The sequence below is a fragment of the Juglans microcarpa x Juglans regia genome, chromosome 7S (genome assembly GCF_004785595.1).
Source record: "Juglans microcarpa x Juglans regia isolate MS1-56 chromosome 7S, Jm3101_v1.0, whole genome shotgun sequence".
NCBI classification, from domain to species: Eukaryota; Viridiplantae; Streptophyta; class Magnoliopsida; order Fagales; family Juglandaceae; genus Juglans; species Juglans microcarpa x Juglans regia.
The window spans coordinates 13,445,521-13,470,661 of NC_054607.1; positions in this window are offsets into that span (position 1 = coordinate 13,445,521).

Below are 25,141 nucleotides of genomic sequence, written 5' to 3' on the forward strand. Positions count from 1 at the left end.
CTTGTGTATGAACTGAGACAATAAGCTTGTAACATACATAATATCCAGTCTTGTAGCCGTCAAATATAATAAGCTTCTAATCAAACTTCTATAAATAGATGTATCGATTTCTTTGCTTCCATCTTCTTTAATCAATTTTTCATTCACAACCAAAAGAGTTGCAACCGGTTCACAATTCATCATTTTAAAATTTTTAATTAAGAGTTCTTGCAGACTTCTTTTGGCATATAAAAACACCTTCATCTTTTTGATAAATTTCAATGCCCAAGAAGTATTTCAATAAACCTAAATCACTCAATTCTTATTTTTTCATCATCTCCAATTTAAAGTCATTAATAATTTTTTCATCACTACTGGTAAATACCAAATTATCAACATAAAGAGTGACAATAAGAATACCAGTTCTACGTTGTGTCTTGACATACAAGGTTGGCTCACTTTTGCTTCTTTCAAAGTCTTTTTCATTGAAGTAAGCATCATCTCATTATACCATGCCCGAGGTGCTTGTTTTAAGCCATACAAAGCCTTCTTCAACTTGTACACATTATTCTCTTCTTCTTTTAATACAAAGCCTTGTGGTTGCTCTAAATAAATTTTCTCTTTTAAAACTCCATTTAGGAAGGCTGATTTTACATCAAGTTGATGCAAAAACCAACCTTTTTGAGCTACCAAAGCAATAAGAGCTCTAATATTATCAAGTTGAACCACCAGTGCAAATGTTTCTTGGAAATCAATTCTGAATTGTTGACTATACCCTTTTTGCTACAAGTCTTGCTTTGTTATTTTGAATGGAACCTTTCGGGTTGAACATTATTTTGAAAATTCACTTCACACCAATCACTTCTTTGTCTTTTGGCCTCTCTACCAACTCTCAAGTTTTTTTCTTCTCAATCACATAAATCTCTTCTTCCATGGCTTTCTTTCATGCTTCTTCTTTAATTACATCATCAAAACACTCCGGTTCAACAACACAAAATTACAAACTTCAATAACCTCACTAACACTTATCATTCTTCATGGAGTTGAACTTGGAGATGAGTAGTTTGAGTTTGATGAAGAAGTTTGAGATGATTTTGAACTAGTAATAGGAGATATCTCTTGTGTAGCTTCAAAAATATCTTTAACTTCATCTTCTTAATTATGAAATTCTCCATTGAAGGTAGTAATTTGATCTTGAACTTTCTTTTCTTTCCAATCCCAAGAGGCCTTCTCATTTCAAAACACAGCTATACAAATAATTAACTTATTTTTCTTCAAATTAAAGAGTCTATAACCTTTGATTTTGAGCTATAACCCACAACGAAGCATTTTTCACTTGCTTCATCAAACTTGTGCCTTACTTCTTTTGGAACATAAGCAAAGCAAATACAACCATATAACTTCAAGTGATTCAAAGATGATTTTCTTCCACACCAAGCCTGTGGCGCCCCCAATCCCCCTTATATAAATACACAGGGATCGAGACGCCAGGATGGTGACAACACGGTCACACATCCCAACGAAGTGCCAGTGTGTGTACATGCAACAGTGTACAAATAAAATAACGCAGCGGATAGTCAAATAAGTACCAGAATTTAAATACAAATATTTAACACAATTTATCTTTAAAAAAAATAAATATACAGTCATCCCAAATATAATACAAAAGGTGAATACATAAACTGATAAAAACACATAACTCACTAAACAGGAGCAATCCCAGATCACTCCTCCAACGGAGCCAAGCTAAGGCTCGTCATCACCATCTGCATCAAAATCTGCGATACCATAAAATGGTACCACAGGTAAGTATAAACCAAACAACTCTCGGGATAAAAATACATTAATGCGACCAACAATATAGCAAAATACATTTAGCCATAAAATATCATTTTTTCCCAGAAAAATGATTATTTCCAACACACGCCAAAAATCCCAATTTGGCCCAAAATAACCGTAAAACATTTTCTCATAAAATGATTCACACAAACAATCCATTTATCGGACACTGTAGGCGGGAATCGCAGGCGGGACTCTACCACCGTCCCTGCTTACCACCATCCCTACCGCGTGCACCGTAGGCGGGAATCACAGGCGGGACACAACCACCATCCCTGCTTACCACCATCCCTAACGAGTGCACCGTAGGCGGGAATCACAGGCGGGACTCTACCACCATCCCTGCTTACCACCATCCCTACAGTTCCTTTACACACAATAAATACTTAACAGAGCACTGTAGGCGGGAATCACAGGCGGGACACAACCACCATCCCTGCTTACCACCATCCCTACAGTCTCTTTTCCTTTTACTCACATGAAAATCCAAATCTAATAAATACATGAACATGTATGCAATCATGCGAAAACCCAGTTTTCTTTATAAACATGATCATGCATGCAATATGCAATGTACGTGAACAAGTCATAACCAACAACCAACAACCACAATGCAAACAAACACAACTCCGTCCACAATCCATCCAACCCCCGAAACTCCTCGGACTCAGTCCGGCAAAACAACCCAATTCACAGATAATATGCGTTAGTGCAAAAATATATTTAAATCACGAAAGTTCTTTAAGGAAAATACTTACAGTGCAATATAATAATTTCCGGAGGATCTCGAAGTTGCAAGCGGTGATTTCTGAGCAACACCACAGTGTAAAATACACTGTGGCCGTGGGTCACAGATATCCACTTTTCAACGAGGACAAACGAAGACCCAAGATTGATAGGGTAGGGCCTAGGGAGGTCGGTGAAGCCAATGGTGGTGGTGGTTTGCCGTGGGTGGCGGCGGAATGGGCGGTAGAAGACCAAAATGCCCAAATCGGAAATGTAGTTGGTGGAGCTTCACCGGTGACGGATCGGAGGTGGGGTTGGGTCCAATGGGTTGCCAAGAGGTCGGGGATGAAGTGGTAGGAAGATGGTGGCCAATGGTGGTGCGACGGCGGCGCAACGGCGGAAGGAGTGCCGCGGCTTCGAAGAGCTACTGGTGGTTAACGGCGGCACGGATGGAGGTGAGATTGGTGGGGTGAGGTCGCCGGCGGCTGGGGAAGCTAATGGGCTGGGCGGTGAGGGCCACCGCCGGCTCACGGCGGCGCTGGCGTGAAGGTGGCCCGCGGCTTCGTGGGGGGCGTGTGGGCTACCGGCGGCGAGGTAGGGGCTGAGGTTTGGGAGGTGAGGTCGCCGGAGGGAGGGGAAGCTGGTCGGCTGGGCGGTGTCGCGCACGGCGGCGCGACGGCGGCGCTGGGAGGAGACGAAGGAAACGGGCGGAGGAGAGGAGAGAGAGAGGTCGCGCGGTAGAGGAGAGGAAATAAGGAAAAAAAAGAAAAGAAGAAAAGAAAAAGGAAGGAAAGAAAAAAGGAGGGAAAAGAAATGAGGTCCAATCCTCATAACTTGGGTCACAAAAATGATCCAACGGAGACGATTTTAAAACCACAAGTTAAATAAAATAATTTAAACGTAATGGTAAAGTCAAATTGAAATAATTAAATCCCACGGTAATTAATTTAAATATTAAAAGCAATTTAAATGCATAACAATAAATAAATATTTAGAAAGCACATAAAATTAATTTTCACCAAATTAAAATCATAGAAATAAACTTACTAAAAATTCAACCAATTTTAAAATAAGAGGATAAATTTTTGAACAATCAAAAATAATCCTTCAGTAAAAATACACTGAAATACGGGGCGTTACATCCTCCCCCCTTAAAATAAAATTTCGTCCTCGAAATTTGTAGGGCCAACCATCACTCTAAAGCAGGATACCAAGTACAACCAGAACACTCTTAAGAAAATCACACAACCTCCAACACCCAACGGGCATGGATACAGCTTGCATAACTTTCCAAAACCCAAGAATAAACCACACATGGCATCCATTACGAAAGGTAAGATTAGACCCATACCTGCCGTAACTCCAGCGTCCTGAGTCCCTGGAATCTCGTCGCCAGCACTACCAGGAGTCACTGCATACACCCGAGCCTGAACTAGTTGCCTCTGATTAGTCCTACCACCGCGATGACCACCCTGATTTCCTTGGGTCCAATTAGGGCACTCACGAGCAAAGTGTCCTGTCTGACCACACTCAAAGCACTGGTTCCAACCCTGACGACACTCGCCCTCGTGGGCTCTATTACATCTACCACAAACTGGAGCTCGGCCCCCAATACGTATACCGGAAGCTGCCTGCGCTCTGGCCCCGATCCTTTGCACAAACTTCTGTGGCGACCCGGAGCTGCTCCCTTCACCATCAACGTTCAGTCGCTTCTTACCCGGAGGGGAATCTACCACAGCACCTCGCTCTCGCTCAGCAATTGAGGCCACATTGACCAACCTCTGAAAGTTCTGGATTTCCAAGCATGCGACCTGCCTGCGGATTTGAGGGCGCAACCCTTCTTGGAAACGTTCAGCCCGCATCTCTTCCGTAGCAATGAGGTGAGGAGCAAACCGCCCAAGCTCCATAAATTTCCTTGCATACTGCTCGACAGTCATGTCTCCTTGAACCAAATTATTGAAATCCCGAGCCAATTGCCGTCTCACCGAAACAGGAAAGAATCGATCATCAAATTCTTTCTTAAAACGCTGCCAAGACACAGCAGCCAAGGATCCCAACTCCATCTCTAAAAGTGACCGCTTGGTCTCCCACCAATTCGCCGCTTCACCTTGCAGCATATAACTCCCATATAATACCCTCTGGGCCTCAGTGCATCCACAGACTTCAAACGTTCTTTCCAGATCTTGAATCCACCTTCTAGCCCGTAATGGATCCTCTTCACCAGAAAAAGCAGGGGTCCTATGCGCTAAGAAGCGCTCATAGGTGCACCCGGCCTGCATCGCCCTGTACTGCTCTCCTTGCTGCGGACGAAAATTCTGTTGAAGAAACTCCGTCATCCTATTCAACGCCCTCGCCATGGCATAATTTCCATCACCCCTCGGTAATTCATCCTCGGGCTCATTAGCTTGCCTTCTTGGTCGTACCATTTTCCTGCCATAGCGTAACCCTTAACCCCACTATCAGTTTAAAACAAACTAAAAAAAAATATAATTATAGTAAAATAAATTAAAATACAACCATATCACATAAAATAAAATAAAATAAAATAAAACCAACAAAATAAAATATCATAAGATAAAAGGAATAAAACAGATGAAATAGTACACAAGAAAATAATTAAAACAAGTAAAATTGCCTGCCATATAATAAAATAACTAAATAAACTAAAATAACAAAAATAAGATAAATAACAAACAATTAACGTACAATTAAAATAAATAAATTAAAATAATGTACTCCCAACAAAATAATTTCAAATCAAAATTTTAAAATTTTCTGGTACTACACCTATGGGACATGTGGTTTTACCCAGAGCCGAACTGCTCTGATACCACCTGTGGCGCCCCCAATCCCCCTTATATAAATACACAGGGATCGAGACGCCAGGATGGTGACAACACGGTCACACATCCCAACGAAGTGCCAGTGTGTGTACATGCAACAGTGTACAAATAAAATAACGCAGCGGATAGTCAAATAAGTACCAGAATTTAAATACAAATATTTAACACAATTTATCTTTAAAAAAAATAAATATACAGTCATCCCAAATATAATACAAAAGGTGAATACATAAACTGATAAAAACACATAACTCACTAAACAGGAGCAATCCCAGATCACTCCTCCAACGGAGCCAAGCTAAGGCTCGTCATCACCATCTGCATCAAAATCTGCGATACCATAAAATGGTACCACAGGTAAGTATAAACCAAACAACTCTCGGGATAAAAATACATTAATGCGACCAACAATATAGCAAAATACATTTAGCCATAAAATATCATTTTTTCCCAGAAAAATGATTATTTCCAACACACGCCAAAAATCCCAATTTGGCCCAAAATAACCGTAAAACATTTTCTCATAAAATGATTCACACAAACAATCCATTTATCGGACACTGTAGGCGGGAATCGCAGGCGGGACTCTACCACCGTCCCTGCTTACCACCATCCCTACCGCGTGCACCGTAGGCGGGAATCACAGGCGGGACACAACCACCATCCCTGCTTACCACCATCCCTAACGCGTGCACCGTAGGCGGGAATCACAGGCGGGACTCTACCACCATCCCTGCTTACCACCATCCCTACAGTTCCTTTACACACAATAAATACTTAACAGAGCACTGTAGGCGGGAATCACAGGCGGGACACAACCACCATCCCTGCTTACCACCATCCCTACAGTCTCTTTTCCTTTTACTCACATGAAAATCCAAATCTAATAAATACATGAACATGTATGCAATCATGCGAAAACCCAGTTTTCTTTATAAACATGATCATGCATGCAATATGCAATGTACGTGAACAAGTCATAACCAACAACCAACAACCACAATGCAAACAAACACAACTCCGTCCACAATCCATCCAACCCCCGAAACTCCTCGGACTCAGTCCGGCAAAACAACCCAATTCACAGATAATATGCGTTAGTGCAAAAATATATTTAAATCACGAAAGTTCTTTAAGGAAAATACTTACAGTGCAATATAATAATTTCCGGAGGATCTCGAAGTTGCAAGCGGTGATTTCTGAGCAACACCACAGTGTAAAATACACTGTGGCCGTGGGTCACAGATACCCACTTTTCAACGAGGACAAACGAAGACCCAAGATTGATAGGGTAGGGCCTAGGGAGGTCGGTGAAGCCAATGGTGGTGGTGGTTTGCCGTGGGTGGCGGCGGAATGGGCGGTAGAAGACCAAAATGCCCAAATCGGAAATGTAGTTGGTGGAGCTTCACCGGTGACGGATCGGAGGTGGGGTTGGGTCCAATGGGTTGCCAAGAGGTCGGGGATGAAGTGGTAGGAAGATGGTGGCCAATGGTGGTGCGACGGCGGCGCAACGGCGGAAGGAGTGCCGCGGCTTCGAAGAGCTACTGGTGGTTAACGGCGGCACGGATGGAGGTGAGATTGGTGGGGTGAGGTCGCCGGCGGCTGGGGAAGCTAATGGGCTGGGCGGTGAGGGCCACCGCCGGCTCACGGCGGCGCTGGCGTGAAGGTGGCCCGCGGCTTCGTGGGTGGCGTGTGGGCTACCGGCGGCGAGGTAGGGGCTGAGGTTTGGGAGGTGAGGTCGCCGGAGGGAGGGGAAGCTGGTCGGCTGGGCGGTGTCGCGCACGGCGGCGCGACGGCGGCGCTGGGAGGAGACGAAGGAAACGGGCGGAGGAGAGGAGAGAGAGAGGTCGCGCGGGAGAGGAGAGGAAATAAGGAAAAAAAAGAAAAGAAGAAAAGAAAAAGGAAGGAAAGAAAAAAGGAGGGAAAAGAAATGAGGTCCAATCCTCATAACTTGGGTCACAAAAATGATCCAACGGAGACGATTTTAAAACCACAAGTTAAATAAAATAATTTAAACGTAATGGTAAAGTCAAATTGAAATAATTAAATCCCACGGTAATTAATTTAAATATTAAAAGCAATTTAAATGCATAACAATAAATAAATATTTAGAAAGCACATAAAATTAATTTTCACCAAATTAAAATCATAGAAATAAACTTACTAAAAATTCAACCAATTTTAAAATAAGAGGATAAATTTTTGAACAATCAAAAATAATCCTTCAGTAAAAATACACTGAAATACGGGGCGTTACAAAGCCTCAAATGGAGTTTTATTTTCTACCGTGTTTGTAGGACATGTATTCATCAAATAAACCACATATATACCGCTTCACCCCAAAAGAACTTAGGTAACCCCTTCTCATGAAGCATAGACTTTGCCATCTCAATAATGGTTCTATTCTTTCTTTCTGCCACTCCAATTTGTTGTGGATTATATCCAACTGTTAATTGTCTCTCTATGCCATTATCTTCCCAAAACTTCTCAAATTCATGGAAGTGGTACTCACTTCTCAATATTTTTAAAATGGAGAAAACTTCTAACTATTGCCTCTAAAAGCACACTTATGTCATTCTTCTAAAATCATCAATGAAAATTATAAAATATTTGTTACTCCATGAATTTGTGTTGATAGGCCCACACACATTGGTATGGATAAGCTCCAATGGTGCTTTGGCTCTCCATGCTTTCTCCTTGGAAAATGAATCTCAGTGATGCTTGCCAAGTGCATAACCTTCATAAACCTCTTGCACTTCTTGTATTGTTGGCAACCCATACACCATGTTCTTTTGCTGGAGAGTCTTCAAGTTTGGAAAATTCAAGTGCCCAAGTCTTCTATGCCAAAGCCATGACTCATCAACCACATCCATCTTTAAGGCCATATTTTTTTAATATGGGAAAGTGAAAGGAAAGCTTTTATTATTCTCCATCTTGATTGTTGCCACAACTTGTCTTCTCTGCTCTTTGTCATAAATCTTGCAAAATCCACATTCAAAGTGAAGAGAGTACACACTCAACAAGTTGCCCAACACTTAATAAGTTTTGCTTCAAATTCAGAACTAGCAATACATCATGAATGTACTTTGTGCACTTCTTTGTCTCTATAGCAATTGTACATTTTCCTTTTGCTTGGACTAAAGAACCATTTCTCATCTTAGCTAGAGAATTTGAGGAAGTATCAATCTCCACAAAAATACTTTCATCTACAATCATGTGATTGCTAAATCCACTATCAAGAAACCACACATCATTCTTTTACTCTGATGCCACTCGACAAGCATAAAACAAGTTTGCTTCACTTTCTTTCTCTTGAGAAAAAATTGCTTGGTCATTATTTTTTAATTGACAATCTTTTTGAATATGCCGAAACTTTTTACAATTGTGGCATTGAGGTTTTTCTCGAAACCAACAATCTTTATCAACATGACTACTTTTACAAATTTCACAATTTTGTTGAGTGGACTCCACATTTCTAGTTCTCTCAAAATTATTTCTTCCTCTTCCTCTTCCATGTCTTCCACCTCTAAAGGACTCACTTTTAAATGAGTCTATTTCTTGACTTTTTGAATTAAAATTAAGTTTAAATTGCAAGACACTTTCAATTGATTTTTCGGAGCACCTACTCAACTTTTGCTTAAATGTTTTAATTGAACCCATCAATTCTTCAACACTCAACTTGTCAATTTCTTTAGTTTCTTCAATAACGGCAATAATGAAATCAAACTTCTCTGATAAACTAATTAATATTTCCTCAACAATTTTTTGATCCAAAATATTTTCTCCATACGTCTTTATTTGATTCACAACTTCCATAAGTCTAGAAAAATATCAACAACTCCATTTCTTTCATCTTCATATTTTCAAATGTCTTCTAAAGGATTGAAGTGTTATAGTTCTTTCCTTCAATGTGCTCTATACTCCTTTTGAAGAATCTCTCAAGCCTTCTTTGCTTTGATTGTATTGATAATCTTTGGGATGACTGTGTCGGCAACACCTTGGTTAATCAAGGTTAAGCTATTGCATCTTTCTTCCTATGCTCATTCAATTGTTGCTTTTGAGCATCCAACAAAGTTGTGGCAGCTACCACTTCTTCATATCCATCTTCTACATATTCCCAAAGATCATACGAAAGTAAAATAGTTCTCACCTTCACATACTAAAAATCATAATTTTCTCCATTGGAAGAGGAAATGATGGTTATTGGGCTCTCATATTTTGATTGCTTGTACTTGTCATTATTGGTGCCTTCTTTGGGGCTTGTTTTCCCATTACAAATCTTCACGCCCAGCCACTTTTTGATCTGAACATTGCTCTGATATCACTATGTTGACATATGAAATGAGATGGAGAGTTTTTTGCCTAAGAAATTTATTCTTTTTTTTATCACTCTCTTGAAAATAGATTACAATGCATCAGCCTATATACGCCTTCATTGTACGTGATGTCCATAAAATTACTCTTGAAAAAAAAAAAGGACACTCTTGAGAAACTAAAAGACAACTTTGAAGAACTAAAAGTCACTCTTGAAAAATCAAAAAGTCTTATTCATAGAATGCACAAAAGTCTTCATACGACTCTTATGCATCTAACAATGGCATTAATCTAATTTTAACACTTCCCCACCGCCACAACCATAACACCACATATAATATATATCTATGAAGTTTGTCCCTTTGTTAAGTAAAAATACATCCTGTAAGGGGATTTTCCCCTACTTCATAAGGCCTATTGGGCCTTGGCCCGATACCCAACTCGAAGGCCACTAAGCCCACTACGGGGCAAAACCTCTACCAGAAAAGGGAGACGAGTAGTCGACAAGATAGGCCGGCCTGACAGCCTGAGGCCACATTTAGAGCACAAAAACTTGTACATAGTGCAGGGGAAATGTGGACAACCGTTGATCCGTCAACATTAGACCATCAATGGCTCACAAGGTATAGGCGGAAAGCTAGGAAACCACGCGCATTAATTACGCCACTATCGAGCTACACACCATATTATGGTGTCGTCGTAGTATCACATCGCATTAAAGGACTCTAACAGCGTAAACTGTAGGGAAGGCACGAACTTTGTGGAGACAAAGAAGATCTGCACCCCCAACCCACAGTATAAATAGCCAGCTCCAGGTATGAAAGAGGCTCTCCGATCTGTAGACTTCTTTATTTATTTACAAATTTCTAAGAATACTTACTAACTTTGACATTGGAGGTTCTTCGGCCTTGAGGCTGCCCTCTCTTAGTTGCACCATTTTTCATCTTTTGCAGGCCCATTTCAGAAGACCTAAGTTGTTGGAGCTTGGGCTCAAAGGTATGCAAAACACAACATTAACAGTGACACCATCTATGGGATCCATTATAGATCTTAAGTGTATTTCGTGCGCCTGAGGCAATCCGTTCTAGGCAAATCGCAAGCTTGCGAGTGTTACTAGTGGCATGGAAGTAAACCAGATAGAGAGCCAAGTACAACGGAGTGAGAAAGGCGCAATAGAAGGAAGCTATACACCCGCCTGTAGAGAGATGCCCACAAATGGTGGGGTAGGCAAGGGGTATCCTACAGAAGGTGCCTGCACCTTGCCACCAGCTCTAGACTACACAGAGGTCATAGGCAAAGCTCGAGACAGGCAAGAGCTCTTGAAGGCAAAACCAATCAGACCACTGTAGCTTGTCTTGACCTAGATCGACCAAAAGTCAGGATAACAATTAGTAGCGGAATGACACCTGAAGCTTGAAGTGTCATGCGGCAACTTCTCACTGAACACTAGGATGTATTCGCTTGGAGCCATGGGGATATGCCTGAATTGAGCCTGAAGTCATACAACATAGCCTTAGTGTAGACCCAAAGGCTAAAATAGTAATGCAAAAATGTCAAAGCGTCAATTCATTCAACAAGCTCACTACCCATAGTGGTTATCTTAGGTAGTGCTCATAAAGAAGCAGAGCGGTAAATGGAGAATGTGCATCTACTTCACTAACCTCAACAGAACTTGCCCAAAGGATAGCTTCCCACCTCCTCGCATCGACTGCATTGTTGACTCCACGATGAGTCATCGCATACTCAGTTTCATGGATGCCTACTCTAGGTATAATCAAATTCGTATGAACCCTCAGGATGAAGAGAAAACTTCGTTCATCACTGGTCGAGGTTTGTATTGTTACATGGCGATGCCCTTCGAGCTTAAGAATGAGGGAGCCACCTATCAGCTATTGGTCAACCTCATGTTTAAAGGCCAGATAGGAAGAAACATGAAAGTCTACATGGGCGAACTGTTGGTTTAAAGTGGAACCCTAGAACAACACTTGAACGACTTAAGGGAGGCTTTTGCGATACTACTACAGTACTTAATGAAGCTAAATCTGGTAAAATGCACCTTTGGTGTTAGATTGAGAAAGTTCTTAGGATTTATCGTGTCCGAGCACAGAATCGAGGTCAACCCTGAGAAGGTGGAGGCCATCCTCAGCATGACCCTACCTCAAAACATAAATGAAGTACAAAGGTTGGCTGGGTGAATAGTCGCTCTCACTAGGTTTGTGTCTAAATCAACTGACAAATGCCTGCCTTTCTTCAAAGTCTTACGGGAGGCAAAGGCATTGGACGGTAAATATGATTGGGCATTCAAAGCCCTCAAGAAATACCTTACAAGCCCACCACTCCTCAGCCAACCACAGTGTGGGGAAACGTTGACTCTGTACTTAGAGGTCTCCCCTCAGGCGGCCTCTTCAGCACTGGTACGCGAGGAGGAGGGAGTCTAGAGGCCGGTCGAAGCCAGCTATCCCCGTATAGAGCAACTAGCCTTTGTGCTAGTAGTAACTACACACAAGCTGCGTCTATACTCATCCATTGTGGGTCCTTACGGAAATCTCTCTAAAAAAGGTGTTGCAATGGCCGGACGCCTCAGGTTAGCTCATGAATTGGGCAATGGAGTTGAGTGAGTTTGACATTGACAATGCACCACGAAACACCATCAAGGGGCAAGTATTAGCAGATTTTGTCGCTGAGTTCACCGGTTTCCCGACAGAGATCGGTGATGCACCTCCTATAAAGTCCTGGCAAGTATTTGTTGACGACTCATCTTGTCGGGCTGGAGGGGGAGTGGAGGTGCATATGGTTGCATACGAAGGAAAAGAATATAATTATGCCATCAAATTGGCATTCAAAACAACGAATAACAAGGCAGAGTATGAAGTGCTACTTTCAGGATTGCTGGTGACTAGGTCTCTAGGCGCCACCGAGATCGAAGTGTGGGCCGACTATCAGGTAGTGGTGAATTAAGTGCGAGGGGAGTTTGTTGTAAAAAGAAATAGAAATACTTAGCACTGATAGAGGTTGAACGCCCTCATTTCAAGTACTTCCAAATTTAGCAAGTGCCGAGGATAGAAAATCAGAAGGCAGACAAGTTGGCATATGTTGTGTCCAGACAGGAGGACTCCCCCTACCAGAAAGTATAGTGATTCAAACTGTGGAAGTACCTGTTGTGGGAATCAAGGTAGTGGAAATACGGCCCGGGGCACCAGATTGGGCGGGAGATATAATCCGATATTTGGAAACCAATGAGGTACCTAAGGACTAACAGGAGGTAAGGAAGATTAGAAATAGAGCGGCATGCTACATCATGATCAGGGGGACAAGCATTAATAGAAAGGGAATGAGAGCGGGCTATTACTAGCCTCAGGCCCTGCGAGACACTAAGGACTACATGCAGAACTGTCGAAAGTGCCAAGAGTACGCCAGGATGCCCCATTGCCCACCGGAGGAATTCAAATCAATCGTGTCACCTTGGCCTTTCGCCTAGTGGGGAATCGACTAGGTAGGACTGCTCCCTGGGCAAATGGGGAGTCAAATTTGTGGTGGTGGCCATGGACTACTTCATCAAGTGAGTCAAAGCCGAAGCCCCAGCAAGCAACATCACACGGTTTCTACAAAGGTTAATAGTTTGCAGGTTTGACATCCTTCACAAATCATATTGGATAATGGAAGGCAGTTCAATTCCGACCACTACCGCAACTGGTGCCGAGAGTTGGGGTTCTAGTTCCGATACTCATCTCTGGGACATCCCCATTCTAACGGGCAAGTCGAGGCGACCAACAAAATGCTGAAGGGAATGCTCAAGAAGCGGCTTGACGATAGAAAGGGAGCGTGGAAAAAAGAACTCCCTGTCGGTCATGGGCCTACTGGGTCGTGGTGAAAATACCAACAGGAAAAACCCCCTTCACCCTCACATATTGCCACCTGTAGAGATCGGAATCCCCACCTACAAAGTTTAGCACTTCAAGCAATAGTGCAATGATAAGTACCTAGAGGAATAGCTAGGCCTATTGAAGAAGTTTGACTAGAAGCTGAGATAAGGACCTCAGCCATCAAAAGAATGGTTGAGAGATGCTTTAACAAGCGTGTGCGGCCGAGAACACTCAAGGTTGGAGATCTCGTACTCAAAGAGATAGGAACAACAACATAGGATGAAGGAAAGCTAGGCCCCCAATGGGAGAGCCCTTACGTGGTCGTCGCCACAAATCACTCGGGCTCTTACCGCCTTAGGGACTCCCAAGGAAACGAGTTGCCTCACCCGTGGAATGCCGAGTATCTACGGAAATATTATTACTAAGCCAGTTTATTATTATAGATTTATATATTCTCATGCACCCGTTGTGGGCCCTAATAAAATAAGTGTTTGTATTTAAATGACTAATTTCAGGAACATAACATAACCTACCAAGCGAACTCCCCTCTGAACAAATCGACACACTATCAGCAAAGTCAACTCCACTAAATGGGAACTCCATCAAAATTGTATTCCTCTTGCGGAGGAGTGCGGGTCGGTCCTTGACCACCCAAAAAGTAACAGACTACCTGAATGACTTACCTCCCTGTGGGATACCATAAGGAAAGGTAGGCGTAATGGTTGCCTTATCCCTCCCACAGAAAAGAGCGGGATCAGCCGCATGGCTATCCGAATAACTTACCTTGGCTCCCGCTATGATGAAAAGTGGGATCAACGACAATCTGACCATAATTTACCTTTCCCTAGGATGTCAACGGGTGGGAGCGGGTCCAGTACAAACTGCCCGAACAACCTATCTCCCCACGAAGGATGATAGGTGGGCTCAACCTCCTCATCCGGGAGAGCAAGACTAGCCCCGAGGCGGCCTAAACAACTTACCTCGACCTCCATCACGATGAAGGAGCGGATAAGCCACATCGCTGTTTGAATTACCTCCCTGCGGGGCAATAGAAAAAAAGCTAGGCCTAAAGGTTGCCTTTTCCTTCCTGTGGCGGAATGCGGGTCAGTCTTCAACTACCCAAATTACCTTTATTGTGAGCGTCAACGGGCGGGAGCGGGTACAGTAGCAAAATGCCCGAATGACTTACCTCCATGAGGGATACCATAGGGAAAGGAAGGTGGTTGCTTTCTCCCTCCCGTAGAGAAAAGCTACATCAGCCGCACAGCTACCGAAATAACTTACCCCGACCCCTGCTACGACGAAGAGTGGGATCAGCACTAGCCTAACCCAAACTTACCCTTTCCTATGGTGTCAATGGGTGGGAGTGGCTTAAGAACAGACTGCTTGAACAACATACCTCCCACGGGGATAAAGGGATGAGATGAGCCAAAGGCCATCTTGTTCTTCTTGTGAATGACAGTGGGTTTAGCCCTGAGGCTGCCCAAATGCTTACCTTGACCCCAGTACGACGAAGGAGTAGACTAGCAACATTGCTGTCCGAATTACCTCCTCGGGAAAAAAAAAAGGTTTGGCATGAGACATTCCGATCTCTCCCCAGCGGAGAATGAGTCAAGTCCATGAACTGTCCAAATAATGAAGCAAGAAAAGTGGACATCATCAACACGGACAACAAAAGCACAGAATATCAATACGGACATCGTCAACAAGTATTGTGCGGCATAGACAGGAGAACCCAGGACAGATGTTGTTACGCTAATGGAGGAAAACAAGTAAAGTTTCAAAACTACCCAGGCTATTTTACCTCCTCATGGGTTGAGGCAGCAAGTTGAGCCTAAGCCCGATTGGCTCCCCACTGCAGAGAGCAAGACCAACTTCACGGTTGCTTGAAGTGCAAATCTACGCTAATGAAGGAGGATAGGTAAAGTTTCAAACTGCCCAGACTATGTTACCTCCTCGAGGGCCTAGGAGGCATGTCGGGTCTAAGGTCGTCTTGTCTTCCTACTACGAAAAGCGGAATCAGCCTCACGACTACCTGAAGAGCCAAACTATGCTACAGGAAAATGTGAAAAGTGCCTGCCCTCGTAAGCAAAGTCATTAAGTCCCAGAAAAATGAATACATGGTGAAGGGTGACAAAAAGAGTGTAAGCCGAAAGACCGCCCAGGCAGGGTCGTCAAGTATTGGCCGGTCGCTGGGGGTGGACTATAAAAGGCACCATGTGGTAGTCCTCGCGGCCGGCCTACAAAAATAGAAAAGAGAAGAGAAAAGCAAGAACAATGTAAAAGGATGCAAAAAAGGCATAGCTAGATATGATCAACAAAAGGTAATTTTATTAATCATTGAAAGTTACAAAATAAAGCCGTAGAGCTACAAGGAACATGTTACAACATAAAGCCACAGAGCTACAAGGAACAAGATACAACATAAAGTCGCAGAACTACAAGGACCAAGTTACAAAATAAAGCCGCAAAGCTACAAGGAACATGTTACAACATAAACCGCAGAGCTACAAGGAACAAGTTACAACATAAAGCCGTAGAACTACAAGGAACAAGTTACAAAATAAAGCTGTAGAGTTACAAGAAACAAGTTCTAGTGCCTAACTATAGACCTAGCTCGTAAAGCGGCCGGATATAATCCAAGGGAACAAAAAGTTTGCATTGTTCTCGGACCCTTCTAAAACAAGATGAGCTGAAAATCTTTGACGACGACGAAGATATCCCCAAGATTCAGAACATCTCGGAGTTGATTTCTACGTTGAGAATCGCTTAGTGGATGAAGGCCGAAGATCATCCCAATTGAGCTCGATCAAATTATATATTCCATGCAAGGGGAGGAAGTTGAGCTGGCGCCAACTCAAAGAAGCCCAAGACTCCTCGCACTAGTTAAAAGTTATGAATCTCTATTCTTTTGAGTGACACAAACTTGAAGTCTTCATCCTTTTAGCTCAAAGTAGAAGCATGCAATCTGATCTTGCGTTACCACTGAAAAGATCATAAGTTTATATTGCAAACCCCCCATATTGCACAATGGATTACTTCAAATCAAGCTTCATCTTCCAATTGAAGATGCTTGGAAAGTAGGTTGACTTGATCATATCTTTCAGAAAGGGGAACTAAATCCATACAAAGAAGGTGACCGGAACACCAGCTAAACAAACTAGAGGACTTGCAATCCCTGATTCCTCATGTAGCATGATTAAAAGAGTAGTAGAAAAAAGCTATCATCATGGTTACAATAAAGCAAAAGAGGGTCAAAAGACCTATTATCATCTGCCTCGGCAAATACTCGAGAAAATCTTTTTCTGCATAACGTGATGTGAAGATTCCCAAAAACATTAATACTGATGTTGAGGAAGAGAAAAGGGACAATGCATCAAATATTACAAAGAGCTTAAACAATTTTTTCTTTAAGAATATTGGAAAGCTTGTAGTTTGGTCGTTACCACCTAGAACGGTAAAAGCTATAGCAAACATGATGGTAACAATCAGAGCACCCACCACTGTACATGACGATGCTGTATCCTTCATCCATTTTTCTCCATTTTCCATCATGTTCTCATTGTTCTTTGTAAACAGTTGTCTAAGAGTTAAACCATCTTTGTTAATACCTTCTTTAATCTTGGGATTGACAATTCTCTCCACCTCCTGCATTTGTTAAAAAAATGCTACCAAAATCAATTATAAATCCGTGCATGGGTAATATTAGAAAGACCAGAAATCTAACCTTACACAAATATATATATATATGTACATATTATATTTTATTTCATTAAATTATTTTTGTTTGTGCGCGTATATAATATATTTCAAACGCGTAAATTAATGAAAAGGGATGAAAAAAACTGGGAACGGTTAGAAAACCAATATTCCTAGCGAGGGAGGGGAAGAGATCAGATGTTGTGATGAGGATTATAAACTATTGATCAGGGTTATCTATGAGAGGTTGCATGTGGGTTTATGGCAATCAGAAATAGCGTTGTTTTCCTTTTTAGATCGAAAGCTCGAGGCACTATTTTCCTTTTAAATCCTGATCTATAATTTCGTTTCATATTATACAAAGCTTTAGCCCAAATTTTGGTGCCTTATAATAAGGTTATTTTCGATTCTGTCTTTTTGGAACTATTTTGTTTCCTTTTTAGATTAAGAAAAACTTATAACTTACCAAAAAAGAGGGAAAAGAAAACATGTCGGAGAAACAGAAAAAGGAGAGAATCGGAGAGATGACCTTAAACTATTGTAACTCTCTTTGCATCTGTAAAGCTGCACCAGAACTTCGATCAAGCCTAGTGGAATCCTCTATCATCCCTGCCATATGTAACATGTTATCATCGTACGTTGCGATCTCCATAAGATGTCAAAGTGTTCTTCATATCAAGCCCATATATAAGGCTAAAGATCTCACATTGACGATACAAAAAGTCAGCATAAATATGCTCCTCAAATTTCTATCTTCATTCTCCAAAAATCTCGGATCCGTCCTGACTATCGTAAAAACAAACTCAGAAATCCCATTCATGACAGCGCGGTTGATTGCATCATAAACTCCACTTGCAAGTTCTCGAGTTTGGGATCTTGATATCTCCTCACACATGCAGGAAAGAAGTTCATTGGATTGGATATGGATCTTCTTCATTTCATATAATTGATTGATTCCTTTGACAAATATTGAAATAATGCCAATTTAACTGGATGAAATTAAAACATAACCAAAAAAAAAATAATAATAAATAAGTACAAAAATTTCAAACAAAAATTATCAAGAGTACAACTGAAACTAGATGGCGCAACAGTACTGATGGCGCTGCAAAGTGACCAAAATCTTTTCAGTACATATAGACATCATGAAAGTCTTACCAAAACAAAGCTAGCTAGCAGAATATTTCTGATAACTCTTTTACAACTATTTATAAAATGATTAATTAAAATAATTGATATTTCTCAAATATTACAAGCCAAGAATTAGGAAAAGTTAAAAGGTTAGGTAAAAAGATACCTGACCCGATCGTTGTAACTTGATTCCGTTGGCGGCCATTTTCAACGTTGGGAGTGTTCAGGCGAGTTTCAAAGGTGGCAGGAGCGGATTGATCAATGCGTATACCTTTCAGCAAAAGAGGCCAACAAATCTTATGTCCGTGACAAATATTGGATAGATCAAGTACTGTCAATCCCGGTCTTGGATCGATGAACAATTTTCTTTTAGAGCAACAAAAAAAAAGAAATGTGAAAGAAAAGGTTCTAACGGGAATAGATCCATCGTTTCCAAAACACGATCCGATTTCCACTCAGGAATGCGTGGCGCATAGAAGCCAATGCTAAGAATGGGGACTCGTCGCGGTCGTGCCTGGTGACTCTCTCTCTCTCTCTCTCTAAACATTGGGTATCCCGAGTCTGTTCGTGGAGAGTGATAGTCTATTATTAGTGAATTCCTTGGAGCAAAATGATATGGGGAATTCCATCCATGGGATTTTGTTTGAAGAAGTACAGGGGCTGAAAGTTTGTTTTGGGAGTTGTTCTTTTACTCATGTATTTAGGGAAGAATATGGCCGCTCATCACTTGCAAGAAATGCTTGGATGATAGATAATTTAGAAATGTGGTGGAATTGTATTTCAGACTTTTTTTCTCAAGCCATTTAGCTTGATAAATGTATGTAATTGTTGATCTAAAATAAAATTGATTGTTTTATCAGAAAAAAAAAAAAAAAAAAAAAAAAAAAGTTCGCCAATTCTCGTCGGCTGAAGGCAAGGTCTCAAGGTCTTAATCTCAGGCCGCATGAAATCTGGATCACATGTAAAGCCATGTAATTCCTCCTCCGCTCTTCATCATCATTTTCTTGCCAAGAAGGTGCTGCGGTTGCGTTTCCCGAGTTATCGTCAATGATGATGTCCTTCCAAAGATCTTGACCCTTCAAGTAGGTTCGCACCCGAAACTCCCATTCCAGATAATTATGTTTGTCAAGCAATTCAGGAACAGGAACAGCAGCAGAAAAGGCAGCAGTACTCTAATTTGTTTCCATCTTACTCTATCAGTATGTGTGTGTGTATATATATATATATCCCGATGGATGCAGGGGTTAAGAGCATATATAAATATATAAGCAAAGACGATAAAAGCAAAAGTAGTACTGGTTATAGAAAAACTATATATACTTGATAGGAAACAAATTAATCCTATATATGAATTTAACTAATTAATACAAAAACTGCTCAGCTGAAGTTGTTGTTAATTATATGCAGGATATGTGTGTGTGTGTGTGTGTGTCATGAGAAAATTCATCATGACATTGACCTTATTCTTCAGCAGCCGGACAATATATATATATAATATATAGGGAACTTGTTGCAGTGCAAAAGCTAGCTAGCTTAATTATTTGTTGAGAAATAGCATGATTTTTCTTAATTTATATGATTAATCAAACTGAAGGTTTAAAGATGGAGTAATTACTTGCGAACGACGCAGCTACCTGGAAGACGGCCGGGATCGATATTGTCCAAAAGTACTGTCGCTACTAGTTTCAGTCCTTGGCTGTTGTAGTCAGTCACGGGTAACTACTACCTAGCGAAGTCTCAAGAGTCTTTCTTGCCTAAAGAGATCAAACAGTCACGAAAAGTTTTATTTAAGAGTAATGTCAATACAGTTTTTAAGTATGTAAATTTCGTTTATATATATATATATATATATATAAAAGTGAATCTATTATTAAAAAATTATTATGTTTATTTAAATTTAAATTTAAAATATAATTTATCTTTATTTTATTTTTTGACAAATAGGTAGGTACGTACTTAGAAGTCAAGATGCAAGGCATATTACAGCTGCCGAACCCAACTAGAATATTCAAGCCTCGTTACAGAAGATCAATTACAAACTATTCTTTGGGCAGATTTTTTTTTTTTTTTTTAAAAATAAATTGATTATATTGTAATTATCATGTATAAAATGAATAGTGCTAGATACAATCACTACAACAGAATGTGTGTTTTGTGACAGAGAAAACTGTCACAAAAAAATGACAAACCGTCACTAAACATATTTGGTGACGGTTTGAAACCGTCACCATGATCGTCACCTAAAGTGTGTCACAGAAAACATTTGGTGACGGTTTACTGTTCAACCGTCACAAAAAATATTTTTAGTGACGGTTGGAAGTGTTCCGTTCGGTACAACGTTCGAACGTTCCTTTTTTTGTGACGGTTATGAACTGTCACAGAAAATCACGTTCGGACGTAAAATCAAACGTTCGGACGTTATACCCGACCGATTGGCGTTCGAATGAGAGAAGTTGACGTTCGTTGGATATCGTGTTCGAACGTATAAAATTTACGTTCGAATGTTAATGCGTCCGAACGTTAATTACATTAAACATTCGAATATTTGTTCGAACGTAAACGTAAATGTTCAAACGTAGCGCGTTTAATGTTCGGACGTTATTTCGAATGTAAACGAAGGAGCGTCCGAATGCAAGTTCTTTGTTCGAACGTTAGTCGCTTTACCGTTCGAACGGTTTGTTCGTTTTAGCGTGAGTACGTTCGAACGTATAGTTTAACGTTCGAACGATTCAATTGTATTTACGTTCGAACGTTTGTTACAGTGTGAACCAACGTTCGAACGATTTTTATTTACATTCGAACGTACAGATCAGAAATACTAATTTCATAAAATTTAAAAACATAATACCAATTGTATCATATTACATACCCAATTAACAAGTAACAATGTCTTATAAAAGTACAAAATTAGATATTAAAACTAGTCAGAAATATTGATAAAATTTATTTCTTCTTTTTCCCTCGCCCACGGGGATTCTGTTGCAACGACATAACACGTTCCATTTGCACCATCATCTCCCGTTGCACTTGCTCTTGCACTTCATTGCGTATTCTTTCCTCCTGGTCTCTCTGTTGGTCCTGCAAACGCGTCTCTAAATGAGACTGTCGTTCTAAGAGAGACTCTAACTCTTGTTGTCTCGACCTCATATACTCATTCTCACGCCGTGCAGCTTCTAAATCTACCGTAAGATTATTAATTTGTGAAGCCGATGAGGTTGAGGAGGATGAACATTTATGCTTGATAGATCGTCCCAAACCTCTTGCCATACTAGACTACGGCCCGAGCACTTGCGTGAATATGTCTATGTCACTAGGAGAGGATTCCTCAGAAGCCGACTGCATCTCCAACATTTTGCTCTTCAATTTAAAAGGTAATGATCGTAAATAATTAGTAACGTATTAAAAGAAATAGAAATAAGAAATAAACTATTAAAATATTATATAAATAATTTATTTAACAAAATTAACACTGCTTACATAATTATCTGCAGCGACAGGATCCATCCACTCACTATGCTCATTAGTTTGAGCAGCAGCATAGACATGAATGAGGGAAAAGTTTTCAGGATCATCATATTTCTAACAAAGCGAGAATATTAGCAATTTTAAAAAGATAATATTAGTACTTATCAGAAATAATATCAGGAAAATAAATGAATTCTATAATTTTTTAATTACCATTTTTTCAGCAAGACGGTGGAATGACCTTGAACCGGCACGATGGTGGACAGTCAGAACGGATCTATTCTGTGCATTTGTAGAACTCAAGTGCTACAAAATATATTAAAAATGTTAATTGTAATATGTATACATATAATATATAAAATGAATATTGATGTAAATAATTAAAAGATATAAATGTAAAATACCTGATAATCTGGAGATGCGAAAATATCACAACACTTTCTCCGATCATCTAACTTCATCTGCTGAAAAGGAGACTGCACAACCTCTTCCAACGTCTCAAACTTCTTGAAGTGGTCATGACATCGTCCTTTGTGACGTCGGAATAGTGTAGCCATCAACTCATTCACGGTTCTCAAATCCTCGCTACGGCCAAAGTCGAGGTCGAATTCATCCTAATAAGGGAATCAGGTAAAAAATATAATATATTAATCTAGGTTAAAAAAATGTACTGAAAAGTAAACTCACCAGCACACGACTTCGAATGTGCTCCTTAATCTCATTCGGAACATCTCGCCATGAGTGCACATAAAATGGAGCATAAGCTCGAACTACTGTGCCAATATAGGAGCAAAGCGCTGCTGCACTATCATCCACTCCTCCAGTGGAATTATTAGGAATTGTGATCTTCAGTTTACCATGCCTTCTATTTTTTTCAAGAGAGATTCCACGTGTATAGCCACGACCGCGACGTGCAGATGCATCAACTACATGATAATAGATATACTATAATTATAATTATATAGTTATTGAGAAAAAAGTATTAACTATATATATAATTATCAACGACAATATTTCCTTACTGGTAGGTGTCGACTGGCTGTTGTTCTCTTCTGTGTTAGCTTGATCTTCAGGAACGGATTCCTCGAGTGGGAAGTCCTCAATGGGTTCAGGACTTGGACTTGGCGGAGGCACATTTCTTCATTGTCGTTTTGGCGACATTCTTGAAAATAATTAATTATATCAAAGAAAATTAATTAGAAGAAATTATGAAAATTCAAGATATTTTATAGTCACATATATGAATAAAATATTTAGTACTTTTATTCTTCAGATGAATTTTCCATGCTTGTTTCAGAATCTCCATCAATAACATCTTCATCATCATCATGCACCTCTTCTTCATCATCTTTATCTACCTCCTGCCCGGATTCTGATTCGTCTTCATCTTCTAACTCGTCTTCTTCTTCTTCCTCCTCACTGACTTGAATTGAATGATCATTTAATACAGACGAGTCGAGATGTACGGGTGGGACATCATTTCTACACAAGGGGAGCAACTCGAGTGCACCGAGGTCAACAAACAAGTTAATACCCTCTCCATCTTCCTGGTATGCCTCAACAATCGGAGTGTCATCTTCATCCCCACTATTCTCGTAATCTGCACTTGTTCCTACTTCATATATATTTCGAGGAACAAATTTTTGTACGACTCGCCAAGTTATCTCCCCACTATCTTCATCAGCACTTTTCATTGGATCAATCAAGTAATAGACTTGGGTAGCTTGACAAGCCAATACGAATGGATCATCTTCATACCATTTAGATGCAGTATTGACACTCGTAAAGTGATTATCCCTATGTATCGAAACCCGACCACCGCCTAGATCCCACCAATCACATTTAAAGACATATGTTACAGACCCACCCAGATATTTTAATCCGATAATATCACGTATGACACCATAATAGTCAATATCATCTGTTCCATGACTCCCCTCGACCAACACACCACAATTTTGAGTCTTTCTATTACGTTCACGGTCCAAAGTATGGAGTCTATAACCTCGAACCGTGCATGCAGTATATCGAAGTGCTATTTGAGGGATCACGGGCCAATGCATACAATTCAGAAGAAATTGATCCGGGATCACGAGCACGTTGTTCCAAAATCTATAAATTGAAATAGTATATATTTATTATTTCATTATCCAGAGTTAAAAATTTCACAATATAACATATATATAATTTTAGTTCATACACGTTCTTCAAACCATCGGGGAAATTCTTCCTCGTGTCTTGCCTCTATATTTTCTACGCCTTCCGTCCTAAGTTTGTCCATGTGGTCACTGTTATAACATGTTGCAAAAGAAGTATATTTTGAGCACAACAATTCTAATTAATTTAAAGAAAACTATAATTATTCAAAGAAATGAAATGACATACCTAAGATAATCATCAATCTCTCGGCAGTTATTTAGCACATACCACTGAACTTTACCCAACACTCCATCAATTAAATCGTAACCTGTTTGTGCACCCAAGGGTCGTACATTCTGGAAAAACACTGATAGCTCACGAGGAGGCGAAGTAGCAAGATCAGCATTTCGCTCTTGACGATTAATTCGTGTCTCAACACCACGAAGATATAGAGAGCAAAATGTTAACCATTCATCGTGTATATAGGCCTCTGCTATTGAACCCTCAGCTTTGGCTTTATTCCCAACAATGCGCTTCAATCGACCCAAATATCTTTCAACTGGATACATCCAACGGAACTGCACCGGTCCACCCAGAAGTACCTCTCGCGGTAAATGTATTGCTAAATGGACCATGACATCAAAAAATGATGGTGGAAAGATCTGCTCGAATTTACATAGTATAGTAGCAATGTCTTCTTCCAATTTCGACAACACATCTCGATTTACTACCCGAGCGCACAAATCCTTGAAAAACATACATAGTTCAGATATGGCCACACGTACATTAGATGTAAGCTTCCCACGAATTCCCACAGGTAATAACTTCTGCAAAAATACGTGACAATCATGACTTTTCAATCCATTGATTTTCCAATCATCAGGACTCACGCATCTACCAATATTTGAAGCTTAACCATCTGGCAACTTCACACCTTGCAACCGTTTGCAGAAATCCATCCTCTCCTCCCTCGTCATCGTAAAACATGCATGCGGCATGACCACCCTGTTGCCTTCCACCCGCAAATGCAGATTATGTTTAATTCTCATTCTCTCAAGATCTTTCCTCGTCTTGATCGTGTCTTTCGTCTTTTTGTTAATACTCATCAATGTACCCAGTATATTATCACAAATATTCTTCTCT